General features: G+C 41.2%; 1 protein-coding gene across 1 annotated transcript in view; it reads left to right on the top strand.

Annotated features, from left to right (window-relative positions):
- Positions 1-16434, top strand: part of bcorl1 (BCL6 corepressor like 1) — a 41113-nt gene that overhangs the window by 5529 nt on the left and 19150 nt on the right. The gene's annotated exons all lie outside the window — the stretch shown is intronic.

The following is a 16434-nucleotide window of genomic DNA, read 5'->3' as shown; positions in this document are numbered from 1 at the left end:
TATAGCTTCCGTCCCTCTCCTCGCACCTCCCTGGGCTCGAACCAGCAACACAACGACAACAGCCACCATCGAAGCAGCGTTACCCATGCAGAGCAAGGGGAACCACTACTAGAAGGCTCAGAGCGAGTGATGTTTGAAACACTATTAGCGTGCACTAACTAGTTAGCCATTTCACTTCGGTTACACCAGCCTCATCTCGGGAGTTGATAGGCTTGAAGTCATAAACAGCGCAATGCTTGACGCATAACGAAGAGCTGCTGGCAAAATGCACAAAAGTGCTGTTTGAATGAATGTTTACGCGCCTGCTTCTGCCTACCACCGCTCAGTCAGATACTTAGATGCTTCTATGCTCAGTCAGATTATAGGACAGTAGGACACGCTAGATGATATCTAGTAATATCATCAACCATGTGTAGTTAACTAGTGATTATGATTGATTGTTTTTTATAAGATAAGTTTAATGCTAGCTAGCAACTTACCTTGGCTTACTGCATTCGCGTAACAGGCAGTCTCCTTGTGGAGTGCAACGAGAGAGAGGCAGGTCGTTATTGCGTTGGACAAGTTAACTGTAGGGTTGCAAGATTGGATCCCCCGAGCTGACAAGGTGAAAATCTGTCGTTCTGCCCCTGAACAAGGCCGTTAACCCACCGTTCCTAGGCCGTCATTGAAAATAAGAATGTGTTCTTAACTGACTTGCCTAGTTAAATAAAGGTTTAAAGAAATAATAAAATTTAGAAATTGGTCTAATTGGCGCCCAAAAATACCGATTTTCGATTGTTATGAAAACTTGAAATCGGCCCCAATTAATCGGCCATTCCGATTAATCGGTTGACCTCTAATGGCTACCACAACATTCTGCAGCGATACGCCATCCCGTCTGGTTTGTGCTTAGTGGGACTTTCATTTGTTTCAACAGTATAATGACCCAAAACACACCTCCAGGCTGTGTAAAGCCTATTTGACCAAGTAGAAGAGTGTTAGAGTGCTGCATCAGATGACCTGGCCTTCACAATCACTGACCTCAACCCATTTGAGATGGTCTGGGATGAGTTGGACCGCAGAGTGAAGGAAAAGCACCCAACAAGTGCTCAGCATATGTGGGAACTCCTTCAAGACTGTTGGAAAAGCATTCCAGATGAAGCTGGTTGAGAGAATGCCAAGAGTGTGCAAAGTTGTCATCAAGGCAAAGGGTGGCTACTTTGAAGAATCTAAATTCTAAAATATATTTGGGTACCACATGATTCCATGTTTTATTTAATAGTTTTGATGTCTTCACTATTATTCTACAAATAGTAAAAATAAAGAAAAACCCTTGAATGAGTAGGTGTGTCCAAACTTTTGACTGGTACTGTATATATAAAGGAAGAGAAGCTTAGGCCTAACCCCAGAGAGATAGAGATATGTTGGTGGCATGTTATGACACCGACATGTATTTTTTTATGTCTAATGGCTACTGCGTCTGCTATACAGATATATACTGAAATAAAATATAAATGCAACAATTTCAACGATTTTACTGAGGTACAGTTCATATAAGGAAATCAGTCAATTGAAATAAATTCATTAGGCCCTAATCTATGGATTTCACATGACTGGGCAGGGGCGGGCCTGGGAGAGCATGGCACACCCACTTGGGAGCCAGACCCAGCCAATAAGAATTACTTTTCCCCCACAAATGGGCTTTATTACTGACAAAAATACTCATCAGCTGTCTGGGTGGCTGGTCTCAGACTATCCCGCAGGCGAAGAAGCCGGATGTGGAGGTCCTGGGCTGGCATGGTTACACGTGGTCTGCGGTTGTGAAGCTGGTTGGACGTACTGCCAAATTCTCTAAAACAACTTATGGTAGAGACATTTTAGTGGCCTTTTATTGTCCCCAGCACAAGGTACACCTGTGTAATGATCATGCTTTTTAATCAGCTTCTTGATATGCCACACCTGTCAGGTGGATAGATTATCTTGGCAAAGGAGAAATGCTCACTAACAGGGATATAAACAAATTTGTGCACACAATTGGACATACATAATGAGGGTAATTCATGAATTGTATTATTGGTTATTTTAACCAATGCATTGAATTGATAATTTTTTACCCAACGCAATGGGTTATCTAATCAACCAACATTTGGGTTAACTAACCCAATAGCTGGTTTCATAATAACCCATCTATATTCTTATTTGTATTTATTTTCTCCCTATTTTAATACTATTGTCATTAATTTAAGCAACAATACAATATTTAGATACTGAATGATGAAAGTAATGGATAATACAATGCATTGCCAAGCATAAATAATTTTTATTTCCTGCTAATAAAAGGTTTTCATACCATGTCAATGTGATTATTAATATTTAATAGTTGTATTTAATAGCTTTACACTTTAAACCCCTACCCATCAATACCCCACTCCCATTCCTTAACACATGGGATGTAAAAGTTAGAAAGAGACAAATACACTACATTTCAAAAGGTCCAGAAAGCAGTGTTTCCCCTATATTAATTTAGCATTGGCGCATCGCTGCTGCTAAATTGTTGCCCTCACTGCTAAAAAAAAAACTGTCAACTGGGTGGGACTTCCTATGGGTTAAGGAAGGATCACATAATTCCATCCAGTTCATCGGGAGTGCTCAGACAATGAATTATACTTGTGAGCAAACATTCCATAACCGCAGGTGGCAGTAAATTGTCAACCTTGTCTTTATACCCGTTCAAACAACACACTTCAGGTGGCAGTGTGCACCCTTTCAGTTTGTTTACCAACTCATAGAAGTAGTAGGTGAAGAAAAATGTACTACTTCAAAATGGAGATGGCCTCAATGGCACTGCCCATTCTCTCACAGACACCATAATGGGACAGATGCAATGTTGCGTCCTCTAAATATCGCTATGAGAACGCTATTAATAGATTTATGTAATAATTGTTAGCAAAGATGCAGTAACGTTACACTAGTTAAATTATATTTGGGTTTAATATAGAATTCTCTGGTAATTGAGATCAAGAGATAATTAATGAAACTGAACATAAAATGTTCATGCATTTTGGAGTAGAATGTCCCCAGTAGTGACCTTCTCACAGTCATTCAACAAAAATGTAATCTCCCGGGGGGCATGGCCCCGGACCCCCCTGGGAAGACCACAGCTTGTATACTTACATGTTGTATTATTAATATTATTATTATTGGGGCGGCAGGGTAGCCTAGTGGTTAGAGCGTTGGACTAGTAACCGGAAGGTTGCAAGTTCAGATTCCCGTGCTGACAAGGTACAAATCTGTCGTTCTGCCCCTGAACAGGCAAGTCAGTTAAGAACAAACATGGTTAACTAACCCACTGTTCCTAGGCCGCCATTGAAAATAAGAGTTTGTTCTTAACTGACTTGCCTAGTTACAGTAAATAAAGGTAAAATAAAAAAATTAGGGGTGAATCATTTCCCCATCCATTCTGTATGACCATGGAGGCAGGATGGCAGGTACCACCTTCAGGGCCACATCACAAAACAGGTCTATAAGTGGAAAACAAATCCCAAATTATTGGATCAGGGCATTGGTATGTCAATTTCCATAAAGAACAAGAAAAGTATGATGTCGAAAAGCATATTTATTATTGGCCTAGTATATTTTTCACATTGTCTTACCATTAGAAGGGTTTCAGCATCCTTTGCCAGGTCACTTGCCCTTTTCTCCCCCTATGGAAGACAACAACAAGTCTGATGAAACTCCATCACAGGTCACCCCTGCATTTGATGAAACACAAAATACAGTTGAAGTCGGAAGTTAACATACACCTTAGCCAAATACATTTAAACTCAGTTTCACAATTCCTGACATTTAATCCTAATAAAAATTCCCTGTCTTAGGTCAGTTAGGGTCACCACTTTGTTTTAAGAATGTGAAATGTCAGAATAATAGTAGAGAGAATGATTTATTTCAGATTTCATTTCTTTCATCACATTCCCAGTGGGTCAGAAGTTTACATACACTCAATTCGTATTTGGTAGCATTGCCTTTAAATTGTTTAACATGGGTCAAACGTTTCGGGTAGTCTTCCACAAGCTTCCCACAATAAGTTGGGTGAATTTTGGCCCATTCCTCCTGACAGAGCTGATGTAACTGAGTCAGGTTTCTAGGCCTCCTTGCTCACACACGCGTTTTCAGTTCTGCCCACAAATTGTCTATAACATTGAGGTCAGGGCTTTGTGATGGCCATTCCAGTACCTTGACTTTGTTGTCCCTAAGCCATTTTGCCACAACTTTGGAGGTATGCTTGGGGTTATTGTCCATTTGGAAGACCCATTTTAGCTTTAACTTCCTGACTGATGTCGTGAGATGTTGCGTCAATATATCCACATAATTTTCCAACCTCATGATGCCATCTATTTTGTGAAGTGCACAAGTCCCTCCTGCAGCAAAGCACCCCCACAACATGATGCTGCCACCCCCGTGCTTCACGGTTGGGATGGGGTTCTTCGGCTTGCAAGCCTTCCCCTTTTTCCTCCAAACATAACGATGGTCATTATGGCCAAACAGTTCTATTTTCTTTTCATCAGACCAGAGGACATTTCTCCAAAAAGTATGATCTTTGTCCCCATGTGCAGTTGCAAACCGTAGTCTGGCTTTTTTACGGCGGTTTTGGAGCAGTAGCTTCTTCCTTGCTGAGCGGCCTTTCGGGTTTTGTCGATATAGGACTCGTTTTACTGTGGATATAGAGACTTTTGTACCTGTTTCCTCCAGCATCTTCACATGGTCCTTTACTGTTGTTCTAGGATTGATTTGCACTTTTCGCACCAAAGTATGTTCATCTCTAGGAGACAGAATGCGTCTCCTTCCTGAGCAGTATGACGGCTGCGTGGTCCCATGGTGTTATTACTTGCGTACTATTGTTTGTAGAGATGAACATGGTACCTTCAGGCATTTGGAAATTGCTCCTAAGGATGAACCAGACTTGTGATACCATTTTTCTACAATTTGTTTCTGAGGTCTTGGCTGATTTCTTTTGATTTTCCCATTATGTCAAGAGTCACTGAGTTTGAAGGTAAGCCTTGAAATACATCCACAGACACACCTCCAATTGACTTAAATTATGTCAATTAGCCTACCAGAAGCTTCTAAAGCCATGACATACAGTGGGGCAAAAAAGTATTTAGTCAGCCACCAATTGTGCAACTTCTCCCACTTAAAAAGATGAGAGGCCTATAATTTTCATCATAGGTACACTTCAACCATGACAGACAAAATGAGAAAAAAATTCCAGAAAATCACATTGTAGGATTTTTTATGAATTTATTTGCAAATTATGGTGGAAAATAAGTATTTGGTCACCTACAAACAAGCAAGATTTCTGGCTCTCACAGACCTGTAACTTCTTCTTTAAGAGGCTCCTCTGTCCTCCACTCGTTACCTGTATTAATGGCACCAGTTTGAACTTGTTATCAGTATAAAAGACACCTGTCCACAACCTCAAACAGTCCCACTGTAATTTTCTGGAATTTTACAAGCTATTTAAAGGCACAGTCAACTCATGTAAACTTCTGACCCACTGGAATTGTGATCCAGTGATTTATAAGTGAAATAATCTGTGAAATTACTTGTGTCATGCGCAAAGTAGATGTCCTAACCTAATTGCCAAAACTATAGTTTGTTAGCAAGAATTTTGTGGAGTGGTTGAAACACTTAGGTTGGAGTCATTAAAACTAGTTTATGTAAACTTCCGACTTCAACTGTATATATTTATTTGAAACAATGTTTTAAACTGAAGAAATACAGTGCCTTCACAAAGTATTCATACCCCTTGACTTATTCCACATTTTGTTGTGGTACTGCCTGAATTCAAGATCAATTAAATATTTTTTTTTCTCACCCATCTACACACGATACCCTATAATGACAAAGTGAAAACATAATATTATAAAACATTTAAAATTGAATGAATATGAAATATAGAAATAAATAATTTACACAAGTATTCGCACCCCTGCGTCAATACATGTTAGAATCACCTTTGGCAGAGATTACAGCTGTGAGTCTTTCTGAGTAATTCTCTAAGAGCTTTGCGCACCTGGATTGTACAATATTTTGTCATTATTCTTTTCAAAATTCTTCAGGCTCTGTCTAAATGGTTGTTGATCATTGATAGACTACCATTTTCAAATCTTGCCATAGATTTTCAAGCAGATTTAAGTCAAATATGTAACTCGGCCACTCGGCATTCACTGTCTTCTTGGTAAGCAACTCCATTGTAGATGTTTGCCTTTTTTTAGGTTATTGTCTTGCTGAAAGGTGAATTAATCTCCCAGTGTCTGTTGGGAAGCAGACTGAATCAGGATTCTGACTGTGCTTAGCTCCATTCCGTAATGTTTTTATCCTGAAAAACTGCTCATTCATTAACAAGTACAAGCATACCCATAACATGATACAGCCACCATGTTGTATTGAATTTGCCTCAAACATGTATTTAACCTTTATTTAACTAGGCAAGTCAGTTAATCTCTCTAGGTTATGTGGGACGCTAGCGTCCCACCTGGCCAACATCCAGTGAGATTGCAGAGCGCCAAATTCAAATACAGAAATACTCATTATAAAAATTCAGAAAAGATACAGCTATTTTACATAGGTTTAAAGATGAACTTATTGTGAATCCAACCACGGTGTCAGATTTCAAAAATGCTTTACGGCGAAAGCATACCTTACGATTATTTGAGAACATCGCCCAGTAGACAAATCATTACAAACAATAACCAGCCAAGTAGAAGAGTTACACAAGTCAGAAACAGAGATAAAATTAATCACTTACCTTTGATGATCTTCATATGGTTGCACTCAGAAGACATTCATTTATTCAATAAATGTTCATTTTGTTCGATAAAGTCTCTTCATATCCAAAAACCTGCGTTTTGTTCCTGCGTTTTCTTCAGTAATCCACAGGCTCAAACGCAGTCACAACAGGCAGACAAAAAAATCCAAATTGTATCCGTAAAGTTCATAGAAACATGTCAAACGATGTTTATATTCAATCCTCAGGTTGTTTTCAACCTAAATAATCGATAATATTTCAACCAGACAATAACGTTGTCAGTATAAAAGGTAAACAAGAAAGGCACTCTCTCGGCCGCGTGCATGAATAAGCTCTGTGACATGGCAGGGTCCACTCATTCAGACTGCTCTTACTCCCTCATTTTTCAGAATACAAGCCTGAAACCATTTCTAAAGACTGTTGACATCTAGTGGAAGGCATAGGAACTGCAATTTGAGTCCTAAGTCAATGGACACTAATGGCATTGAATAGAAAACTACAACAACATAAAATCCTACTTCCTGAATGGATATTTTCTCAGGTTTTCTCCTGCCAAATCAGTTCTGTTATACTCACAGACACTATTTTAACGGTTTTGGAAACTTTAGAGTGTTTTCTATCCAAATCTACCAATTATATGCATATCCTATCTTCTAGGCAGTTTAATTTGGGCACGCTTTTCATCCAAAATTCCAAATGCTGGCCCCTACCCTAGAGAAGTTAAGAACAAATTCTTATTTACAATGACGGCCTTGTGTTCAGGACAATTTTCTTTTCAGTATTACTTTAGTGCCTTGTTGGAAACAGGATGCATGTTTTGGAATATTTGTATCATGTACAGGCTTCCTTCTTTTCACTCTGTCAATTAACTGAGTTAAGAAGGACACCTGTATCTTTGTAGTGATAACTTCACCATGCTCAAAGGGATATTCAATGTCTGCTTTTTTACATTTTTGCCCTTTGCGAGGCATTGGAAAACCTCCCTAGTCGGGGTTTAATCTGGGTTTGAAATTCACTGCTCGACTGAGGGACCTTACAGAGATTGGGGTACAGAGATGATGTAGTCATTCAAAAATCATTATTGCACACAGAGTGAGTCAATGCAATTCATGTGACTTGTTAAGCACATTTCTACTCCTGAACTTATTTAGACATGCAATAGCAAATGGGTTGAATACTTTCGGCTGTTCAATTTTCATTCATTTGTAAAACTTTCGTAAAACATAATTCCACTTTGACATTAATGAGGTATTGTGTGTAGGCCAGTGACAAAAAATATAAATAGAATCCATTTTAAATTCAGGCTGTAACACAACAAAATGTGGTAAAAGTCAGGGGTGTGAATACTTTCTTTTAACATTAGCCTAAGAAGAAGATGACAAAGGTTAAGACAAGAGGATTTTAATATTGCATAACTCTTTGAAACAATGGGACCAGCTATGCTAGTTTGCAACGGCGCTGGTCATAGCAACAGCGCTGGTAGTTAGCAACGGCACAAGTAGTTAGCAACGGCACAAGTAGTTAGCAACGGCACCAGTAGTTAGCAATGGCACTAGTAGTTAGCAACGCCGCTGGTCTCATAAATTTGTTTATTTTTCGAAAAGCTTCCATATGGAATCATAACTTGTCTTAACCTTTGTTATCTTCAACCTAGACGTTAGCTAGCTTATGCTAGAAGCTATCTAGCTAGCAATTGCTGTAAAGTCACCAGAATGATTTGAAATAACGATTGAGGTAGTCGATTGAGGTATGTTATCTAGCTAAACAATTAGCTCATTTAAATAACTATAACTAAAGGTTAACTTACCCATTTGTTTCTGTCCAGTGGCACAATAAGTGGTAATGGGTTTTGCAGAGAGTTGCTGTCCCCCGGTATCCGATTGTTGGGGTTTGATTACAAATGCCTGTCATGAGATTAATTTACTTGTACCCAACCTGTTGAGTTACTGCTAAAACAACCCAACAAGCAGGAAATAACCCCCAAAAATGACCCAACATCAGTAACCATTCTATCGGATTGTGGAAATAATATGTTTTTTTGCTGTGTAAGCCTATTGTGCCTCAATGAAAGGGCCAGGTTGTCATGCGTTTCAAATGATGAAATATACTGCATCTCTAAAATGACCCTTTTCTTGCATCAGTACTCTTGAGTGATGTCAAAAACTTAAACATAGGTCTACAATACCTTCGGAAAGTATTCAGACCCCTTGATTTTTTTCCACATTTTGTTACATTACAGCCGTATCCTAAAATTTATTAAAACAACATTTTTCATCAACAATCTACACACAATACAATTTAAAAAAACAGATACCTTATTTACATAACTATTCAGACCCTTTGCTATGAACTTGAAATAGAGCTCAGGTACAACCTATTTCCATTGATCATCCTTGAGATGTTTCTACAACTTCATTGTAGTCCACCTGTGGTAAATTCAATTGATTGGACATGATTTGGAAAGGCACACACCTGTCTATATAAAGGTCCCACAGTTGACAGTGTATGTAAGAGCAAAAATCATGCCATGAGGTCGAAGGAATTGTCCGTAGAGCTACGAAACAGGATTGTGTCGGGGCACAAATCTGGGGAAGGGTACCAAAACATTTCTGCAGTATTGAAGGTCTCGAAGAACACAGTGGCCTCCATCATTATTAAATGGAAGAAGTTTGGAACCACCAAGACTCTTCCTAGAGCTGGCCGCCCGGCCAAACTGAGCAATCGGGGGAGAAGGGCCTTGGTCAGGGGGGTGACAGAGAACCCGATGGTTACTCTGACAGAGCTCTAGAGTTCCTCTTTGGAGATTGGAAAATCTTCCAGAAGGACAACCGTCTCTGCAGCACTCCACCAATCAGGCCTTTATGGTAGAGTGGCCAGATGGAAGCCACTCATCAGTAAAAGGGGCATGATAGCCCGCTTGGAGTTTGCCAAAAGGCACCTAAAGACTCTCAGACCATGAGAAACAATATTGTCTGGTCTGATGAAACCAAGATTGAACTCTTTCGTCTGATTGCCAAGCGTCAGACTTGGGCAAAGGTTCACCTTCAAAAAGGACAACAACCCTAAGCACACAGCCAAGACAACGCAGTAGTGGCTCCAGGGCTGTCCTTGAGTGGCCTAGCCAGAGCCCGGACTTGAACCCGATCGGACATCTCTGAAGAGACCTGAAAATAGCTGTGCAGCGACGCTCCCCATCCAACCTGACAGAGCTTGAGATGATCTGCAGAGAGGAATGGGAGAAACTCCCCAAATACAGGTGTGCCAAGCTTGTAGTGTCATACCCATGAAGACTCATGGCTGTAGTCCTGTCAAAGGTGCTTCAACAAAGTACTGAGTAAAGGGTCTTAATGCTTATGTAAATGTGATATTTCTGGGTTTTTTTTATATAAATTTGCAAACATTTCTAAAAACCTGTTTTTGCTTTGTCATTGTGGAGTGTTGTGTGTAGATCGATGAGGGGAAAAAACTATTAAATACATTTTAGAATAATGTTGGAACGTAACAAAATGTTGAAAAAGACAAGGGGTCTGAATACTTTCCGAATGCACTGTATATCTAATGCATAGTTTTCATTGACTCCACACATTAATGATACAACTGGGAAAGTTAGATGAGATGTAAAGAAAGGTAAGGACGTGCAGGTCGAGTTCACCATTTATATTTTGAATTTGCCCTGAGGTTTCAGTCATGAAGCAGTATAAATTCATTTGAACCATTCATCCTCAGAAATTGATTTTAATCAGAATGTTCTAACAGTTAAAACTGTCTGCACAGTGATAAGAAGATGAAGAAATGAATTACCATGCAAGAGGGGTCAAGGACGGGTTTAGGGCCTATATGCTGTCCTGTGACTATATGAATGAGTTTGAGCAGGAAGAGAGGTGGAGGAGTTGGGAGGACAGCGAAGGTCAATTTGAGAGAGCCCAGTTAAAATAACCATACAGAAAACAGTACCAAGTGATGTAGGGTAGACAGATGTGGGGTGCGAGGTAGAGAATGACTGATAATCGTCCGAGCCAATATATCGGGCCATATTGGCCTTTTCTAGTCTATCAGCCCTGCTGCTATGCCAGCCGCCACTCACTGCCTGAGCCACGAGCACTGTACAATGCAGAGGAATATCTAGCTGGGAAAATCAGCAGCAAGCTAGCTCATTCTCTAACAGAAAGGTGCAGTATTAAGGAATTGATAAATTAACACGTGACAAAAATCTAACTCCTGTTGAAAATATTAGTTTACTTAATTCACTAATAATAAGGCTTGTGTCAACGTGCCTGGACATGCATGCAATAAGCAAGCTAGCTAAGCATGTAGCTATGTGACCTGTTAGAAAGATTATGATAAGTAATCCTTTCATCTGTGGTGTTAGCTATCTAGCTGTATTATCTACTATGCTAGCTAGCTGGCTAGATAAACGTGGTGCTAAAATATCAGATATGAGCTAACAGCTGGTTATCATTTTGAACATGCAGCATTTTTGGCAACGAGCCATCTGACTTGGGGTGCAACGTTAGCTATTTACTGGTGTGCAGCCACAGTTGTACCCGTCAATTGACAATTGATAGTCAGATTAGATGATTGTCGTAATAGAGAAAGAAGGAATTGTTTTAAACTGCCTAAATAAAGGTTGGCAATAGGTTTAGCTACCTAAGAATCTTCCTGCATGTTTATGGTCCAAGAAAGCTGTAGATCAGTGCACGTGTGTGCATTCTCACCTCTCAAACTACGGGCAGATTTGAGTCATTTAGACAGAACATGCAACATTGTTTCATCTTTTTGCCTGCCCTCGCTCTCCTTGTTAAATATTATGCAAATGAATGGCTTGGTAGCAAATGTCGTCGACCATTGAGCTAGTTCTCATAGTAGCAGTAAACAGCACCAAGTGATATGAGCAATGGAGAGAGATATGAAGGGAATGGAGTTACAGCCTTGTTCTATCCAATCGTAGCAGTAGGATGAAGTTAAAACCTGTTTCTTAACAGATAGCTGAACTAGCCAATTGAGTTGTTTCAATTTTTGTCCTGACAGCTGAGTTGTTTAGAGATGTGTCCTGACAGTTGGAGAAAAAAAACTTTTCCCAGATCACGGAAAATGCATCCGTGATCACAAATCATGACCTTAAGTTGGACCCATTTGTATGGGTCAGCAGTGCCTACAGTATATGATGTCCTTTCATACAGGCGTGACATGCTGGAGTGACACATTGGGGCAGCAGGTAGCCTGGCGGGTAGGAGCGTTGGGCCAATAACTAAAAGGTTGCTGGATTGAATCCCCAAGCTGACAAGGTAAAAATATGTCGTTCTGCCCCTGATCAAGGAAGTTAACCCACTGTTCCCCGGGCGTATCGATTAAGGCAGCCCCCACACCTCTCTGATTCAGAGGGGAAGACACATTTCATTTGAATGCATTCAGTTGTACATCTGACTAGGTATCCCCCTTTCCCTTCTATGCAAATGTTGTTGATCAGTAAGCTAACATCAGTCCCAAATGGAAGGCATAATTTAACAGATGTTATTGCGGGTGTAGCGAAATACTTGTGTTCCTAGCTCCAACAGATTGTTAATCATCTAGCACAATAGACTCCACTGATCAGCCAAAACAAGCTCAATAACTCAATGCATGCACACACTTCTAATGAATATGCTTTCACCTGTATTGTGAATAGACCTAGGCCATCTTAATTTACACAGTTTATCAATAGATCTACCATTCAAATAAAAGTATTACCATTATGTTGTAATGTAATTAGATTGTTTTTACCAAAGTCAAATGTATTGTTTGATTTAAAAATTAAAAATAAACACATTTATTGATATTGAATTTTGGCCTAAAATAACGGTCATTGACCTCCTTGACCCCCAAAAATCGTTATTGGCATCGGCACAAAAAAATCTGTATCGGTCTTTCTCTAGTGTGAGGTGGGGAAATGGTTGCCTGGCTACCCAAACTCCTTGCTTTGGCCAAACGCTACTCCACGCCCACAAACAATAGTTTCTTCCCCGCAATGAGTCTGGATCTCAGTACCTCCCCAACAATTTCTAGAAACACATTCTAACCGTTCTGATTGGTCCCAGAAACCGATGGGTTGGGCTAGAGCCAGAACACGCATGGATAAAGCGGCGTTTTGAAAATGTGTCATTGGCTTTGAACTACAGAATGGCGCCGGAGGGGATGGCCACCATTTTACGGGCTCCTGACCAATCGTGCTATTTTGTGTGTTTTTTTTGTGTGCTGATCTTAACGTTTCATATGAATGAAAATAGCTTCTGGACATCAAAACAGTGATTACTAACCTAGTTTTGGATGAGGAATGCAATTTCATCGAATCAGAGGTAAAGGACATGATGCTCATCCCAGACCAGGCCCAAATTCCTGTCACTCGGAGGAGGAGGAGGAGGAGAAGGAGGGGCCGCTATAGGGGCCAGCTTGCGGGATACCTAACAAGAATGCGACGGTGAATGGATAAGTCACCCTTACCCTCCATTCTATTGGTGAACGTGCAATCACTGGAAAATAAACAGGATGAGCTCCGTTCAAGACTATCATATCAAAGGGATCTGAATAACTGTAATATCCTGTTTCACAAGGACTACATGTTTTTTCTGTACATCGGCAGATGAGTGTGTGTCTGGTAAGGTGAGGGGGGGGGGGGGGTGTGTTGTCAACAACAGTTGGTGCGCAATCTCTAATTTAAAGTCTCGAGGTTCTGCTTGCCTGAGTTAGAATACCTCTCATTATAAACAGTAGACCACATTATTTACCAAGAGAGTTTTCATTTATATTTTTCGTAGTGGTCTATTTACCACCACAGACCAATGCTGGCCCTAAGACCGCACTCAACGAGCTGTATGAGGCCATAAGCAAACAAGAAAATGCTCAGCCAGATTAGAAGCTCCCTAATGACCCGGGGATTTTAATGCAGGAAAACTGACATTTCTACCAGCATGTCTCCTGTGCAACTAGAGGCAAAAAAAAAAACTCTAGATCACCTCTACTCTACACACAGAGACGCATGCAAAGACCTCCCTTGCCCTCCATTTGGCAAATCTGACCATAACTACATCCTCTTAATTACTGCTTACAAACAAATACTCAAACTGGAAGTACCAGTGATGTGCTCAATACCGAAGTCATCCGCTGAAGTGGACTCTAAGCTACAGGACTGTTTTGCTAGCACAGATTGGAATATGTTCCGGGATTCATCCGATGGCATTGAGGAGTTTACCACATCAGTCAACGGCTTCATTAATAAGTGCATCGACAACATAGTCCCCACAGTGACCATACCCAAACCAAAAGCCATGGATTACAGGAAACATCCAAACTGAGCTAAAGGCTGGAGATGCCGCTTTCAAGGAGCGGGACAGAAATCCGAAAACTTACAAGAAATTCTGCTACGTCCTCCAATGAACCATCAAACAGGCAAAGTGTCAATACAGGACTAGGATCAAATCCTACTACACCGGCTCTGACGCTCGTCGGATGTGGCAAGACTTGCAAACTATTACGGATTACAAAGGCAAACCCAGCTGCGAGCTGCCCAGTGACGCAAGCCTACCAGATGAGCTAAATGCCTTCTATGCTTGCTTCGAGGCATTCAACACTGAGCCATGCATGAGAGCACCAGCTGTTCTGGATAACTATGTGACCACGCTCTTCGTAGCCGATATGAGTAAGACCTTTAAACAGGTTAACATTCACAAGGCCAGAGGGCCAGACGGGTTAAAAGGACTTGCGCTGACAAGCTGGCAAGTGTCTTCACTGACATTTTCAACCTCTCCTTGATCCTAATACCCATATGTTTCAAGCAGACCACCATAGTCAATGTGCCCAAGAGCGCCGAGGTAACCTGTCTAAATGACTATCGCCCTGTAGCAATTAAATCTGTAGCCATAAAATGCTTTGAAAGGCTGGTCATGGCTCACATCAACACCTTCATCCCAGACACCCTGGACCCACTCCAATTTGCATACCGCCCCAACAGATCCACAGATGACTCAATCTCTATTGCACTCCACACTGCCTTTTCCCATCTGGACAAAAGTAAAAATCTACGTAAGAATGCTGTTCATTCGCTACAGCTCAGCGTTCAACACCATTGTGCCCTCCAAGCTCATTACTAAGCTAAGGACCCAGGGATTAAACACCTCGCTCTGCAGTTGGATAATGGACTTTCTGACGGGTCACCCCCAGGTGGTGAGAGTAGGCAAAAACACATGGAGGGCCTAGCACGCTCCCATTCACATCGGCGGGGCTGTAGTGGAGACAGTCGAGAGCTTCAAGTTCCTCTGTGTCCACATCACTAAGGACCTATCAAGGTCCAAACACACCAACATGTCCAAACACAGAGGGCACGACAACGCCTCTTCCCCCTCAGGAGGCTGAAAAGATTTGGCATGGGCCCTCAGATCCTCAAAAAGTTATACAGATGCACAATTGAAAGCATCTTGACTGGCTGCATCACCGCTTGCTATGGCAACTACTCGGCATCCGACCGCAAGGCGCTACAGAGGGTCCTGCGTACAGCCTATTGCATCACTGGGTCCGTTTTCCCAGCCATCCAGGACCTCTATACCAGGCGGTGTCCAGGGAAGGCCCTAAATTATGTCAAATATACCGCACGGCAAGTGGTACCGGAGCCCCAAGTCTGGGACCAAAAAGCTCCTGAACAGCTTCTATCGCAAAGCCATAAGACTGCTGAACAGTTAAACAAATGGCTACTCAGACTTTCTGCTTTTTACCCCTACCTACATGTACATAGTACTTCAATCAATCAATCAATCACCAAACCAACATGTACATACTGTATTACCTCAATCAATCACCCCAACTACCTCGTACCCCAGTACACTGACTTGGTCCCGGTACTCCTTGTATATAGCCTCGTTATTGTTATTTTATTGTCACCACAAACGACTTCAACGATGGCAGTCTCAGACTTGAGTATGTAGCGAACATAGAGCAGCAGAATAATTCAGTTTGAGTCGTCAGAAATTATGCATTTCTGAATATCAGTAAATGACGATTGTGATTGGGGAGGGGGTTGAAATTGAAGATGTCTGGAATAGGGCAAACAGGGTTGAATTCAGAGCAGTGATGGAGGTCAGTGTTAAGATGTATGTTTGAGGTACACGTTGATTGGAGGCCTGGTTGTCAAGAGTGTGTAAACTTTATTTAACTAGGCAAGTCAGTTAAGAACAAATTCTTATTTACAATGACGGCCTACCCCGGCCAAACCTGGACAACACTGGGCCAATTGCGCGCCGCCCTATGGGACTCCCAATCACAGCCAGATGTGATACAGCCTGGATTCAAACCAGGGACTGTAGTGACAACTCTTGCACTGAGATGCAGTGCCTTAGACCGCTGTGCCACTCAGGAGACAGGGTGAAAGAGAGGCATTGGGGCAATGTGTACTGTCAAGTAGTGTAAGCAGGGTATGTATAACTTGATCTCAAGGGGTGAGAATATAATGTGGTCATATCAATCTTAATTATTTTTGTGAAAATGTAATGTTTCATACTGTTTAGGAAAGTCTGTCCAAATACATTTCTGCCACAATCAGCAAGGCTATGCCTATTGGCCATACATCAAACCCATAAAGCCTACTGTAATTTCATATGATAATGATGGGTACACAATTAGAG

Source organism: Oncorhynchus mykiss, chromosome 14 (genome assembly GCF_057628025.1).
Source record: "Oncorhynchus mykiss isolate SJ-2025 chromosome 14, ASM5762802v1, whole genome shotgun sequence".
NCBI classification, from domain to species: domain Eukaryota; kingdom Metazoa; phylum Chordata; class Actinopteri; order Salmoniformes; family Salmonidae; genus Oncorhynchus; species Oncorhynchus mykiss.
The sequence above is the reverse complement of the archived record's forward strand: the minus strand, read 5'-3'. Positions and strand labels throughout refer to the sequence as shown.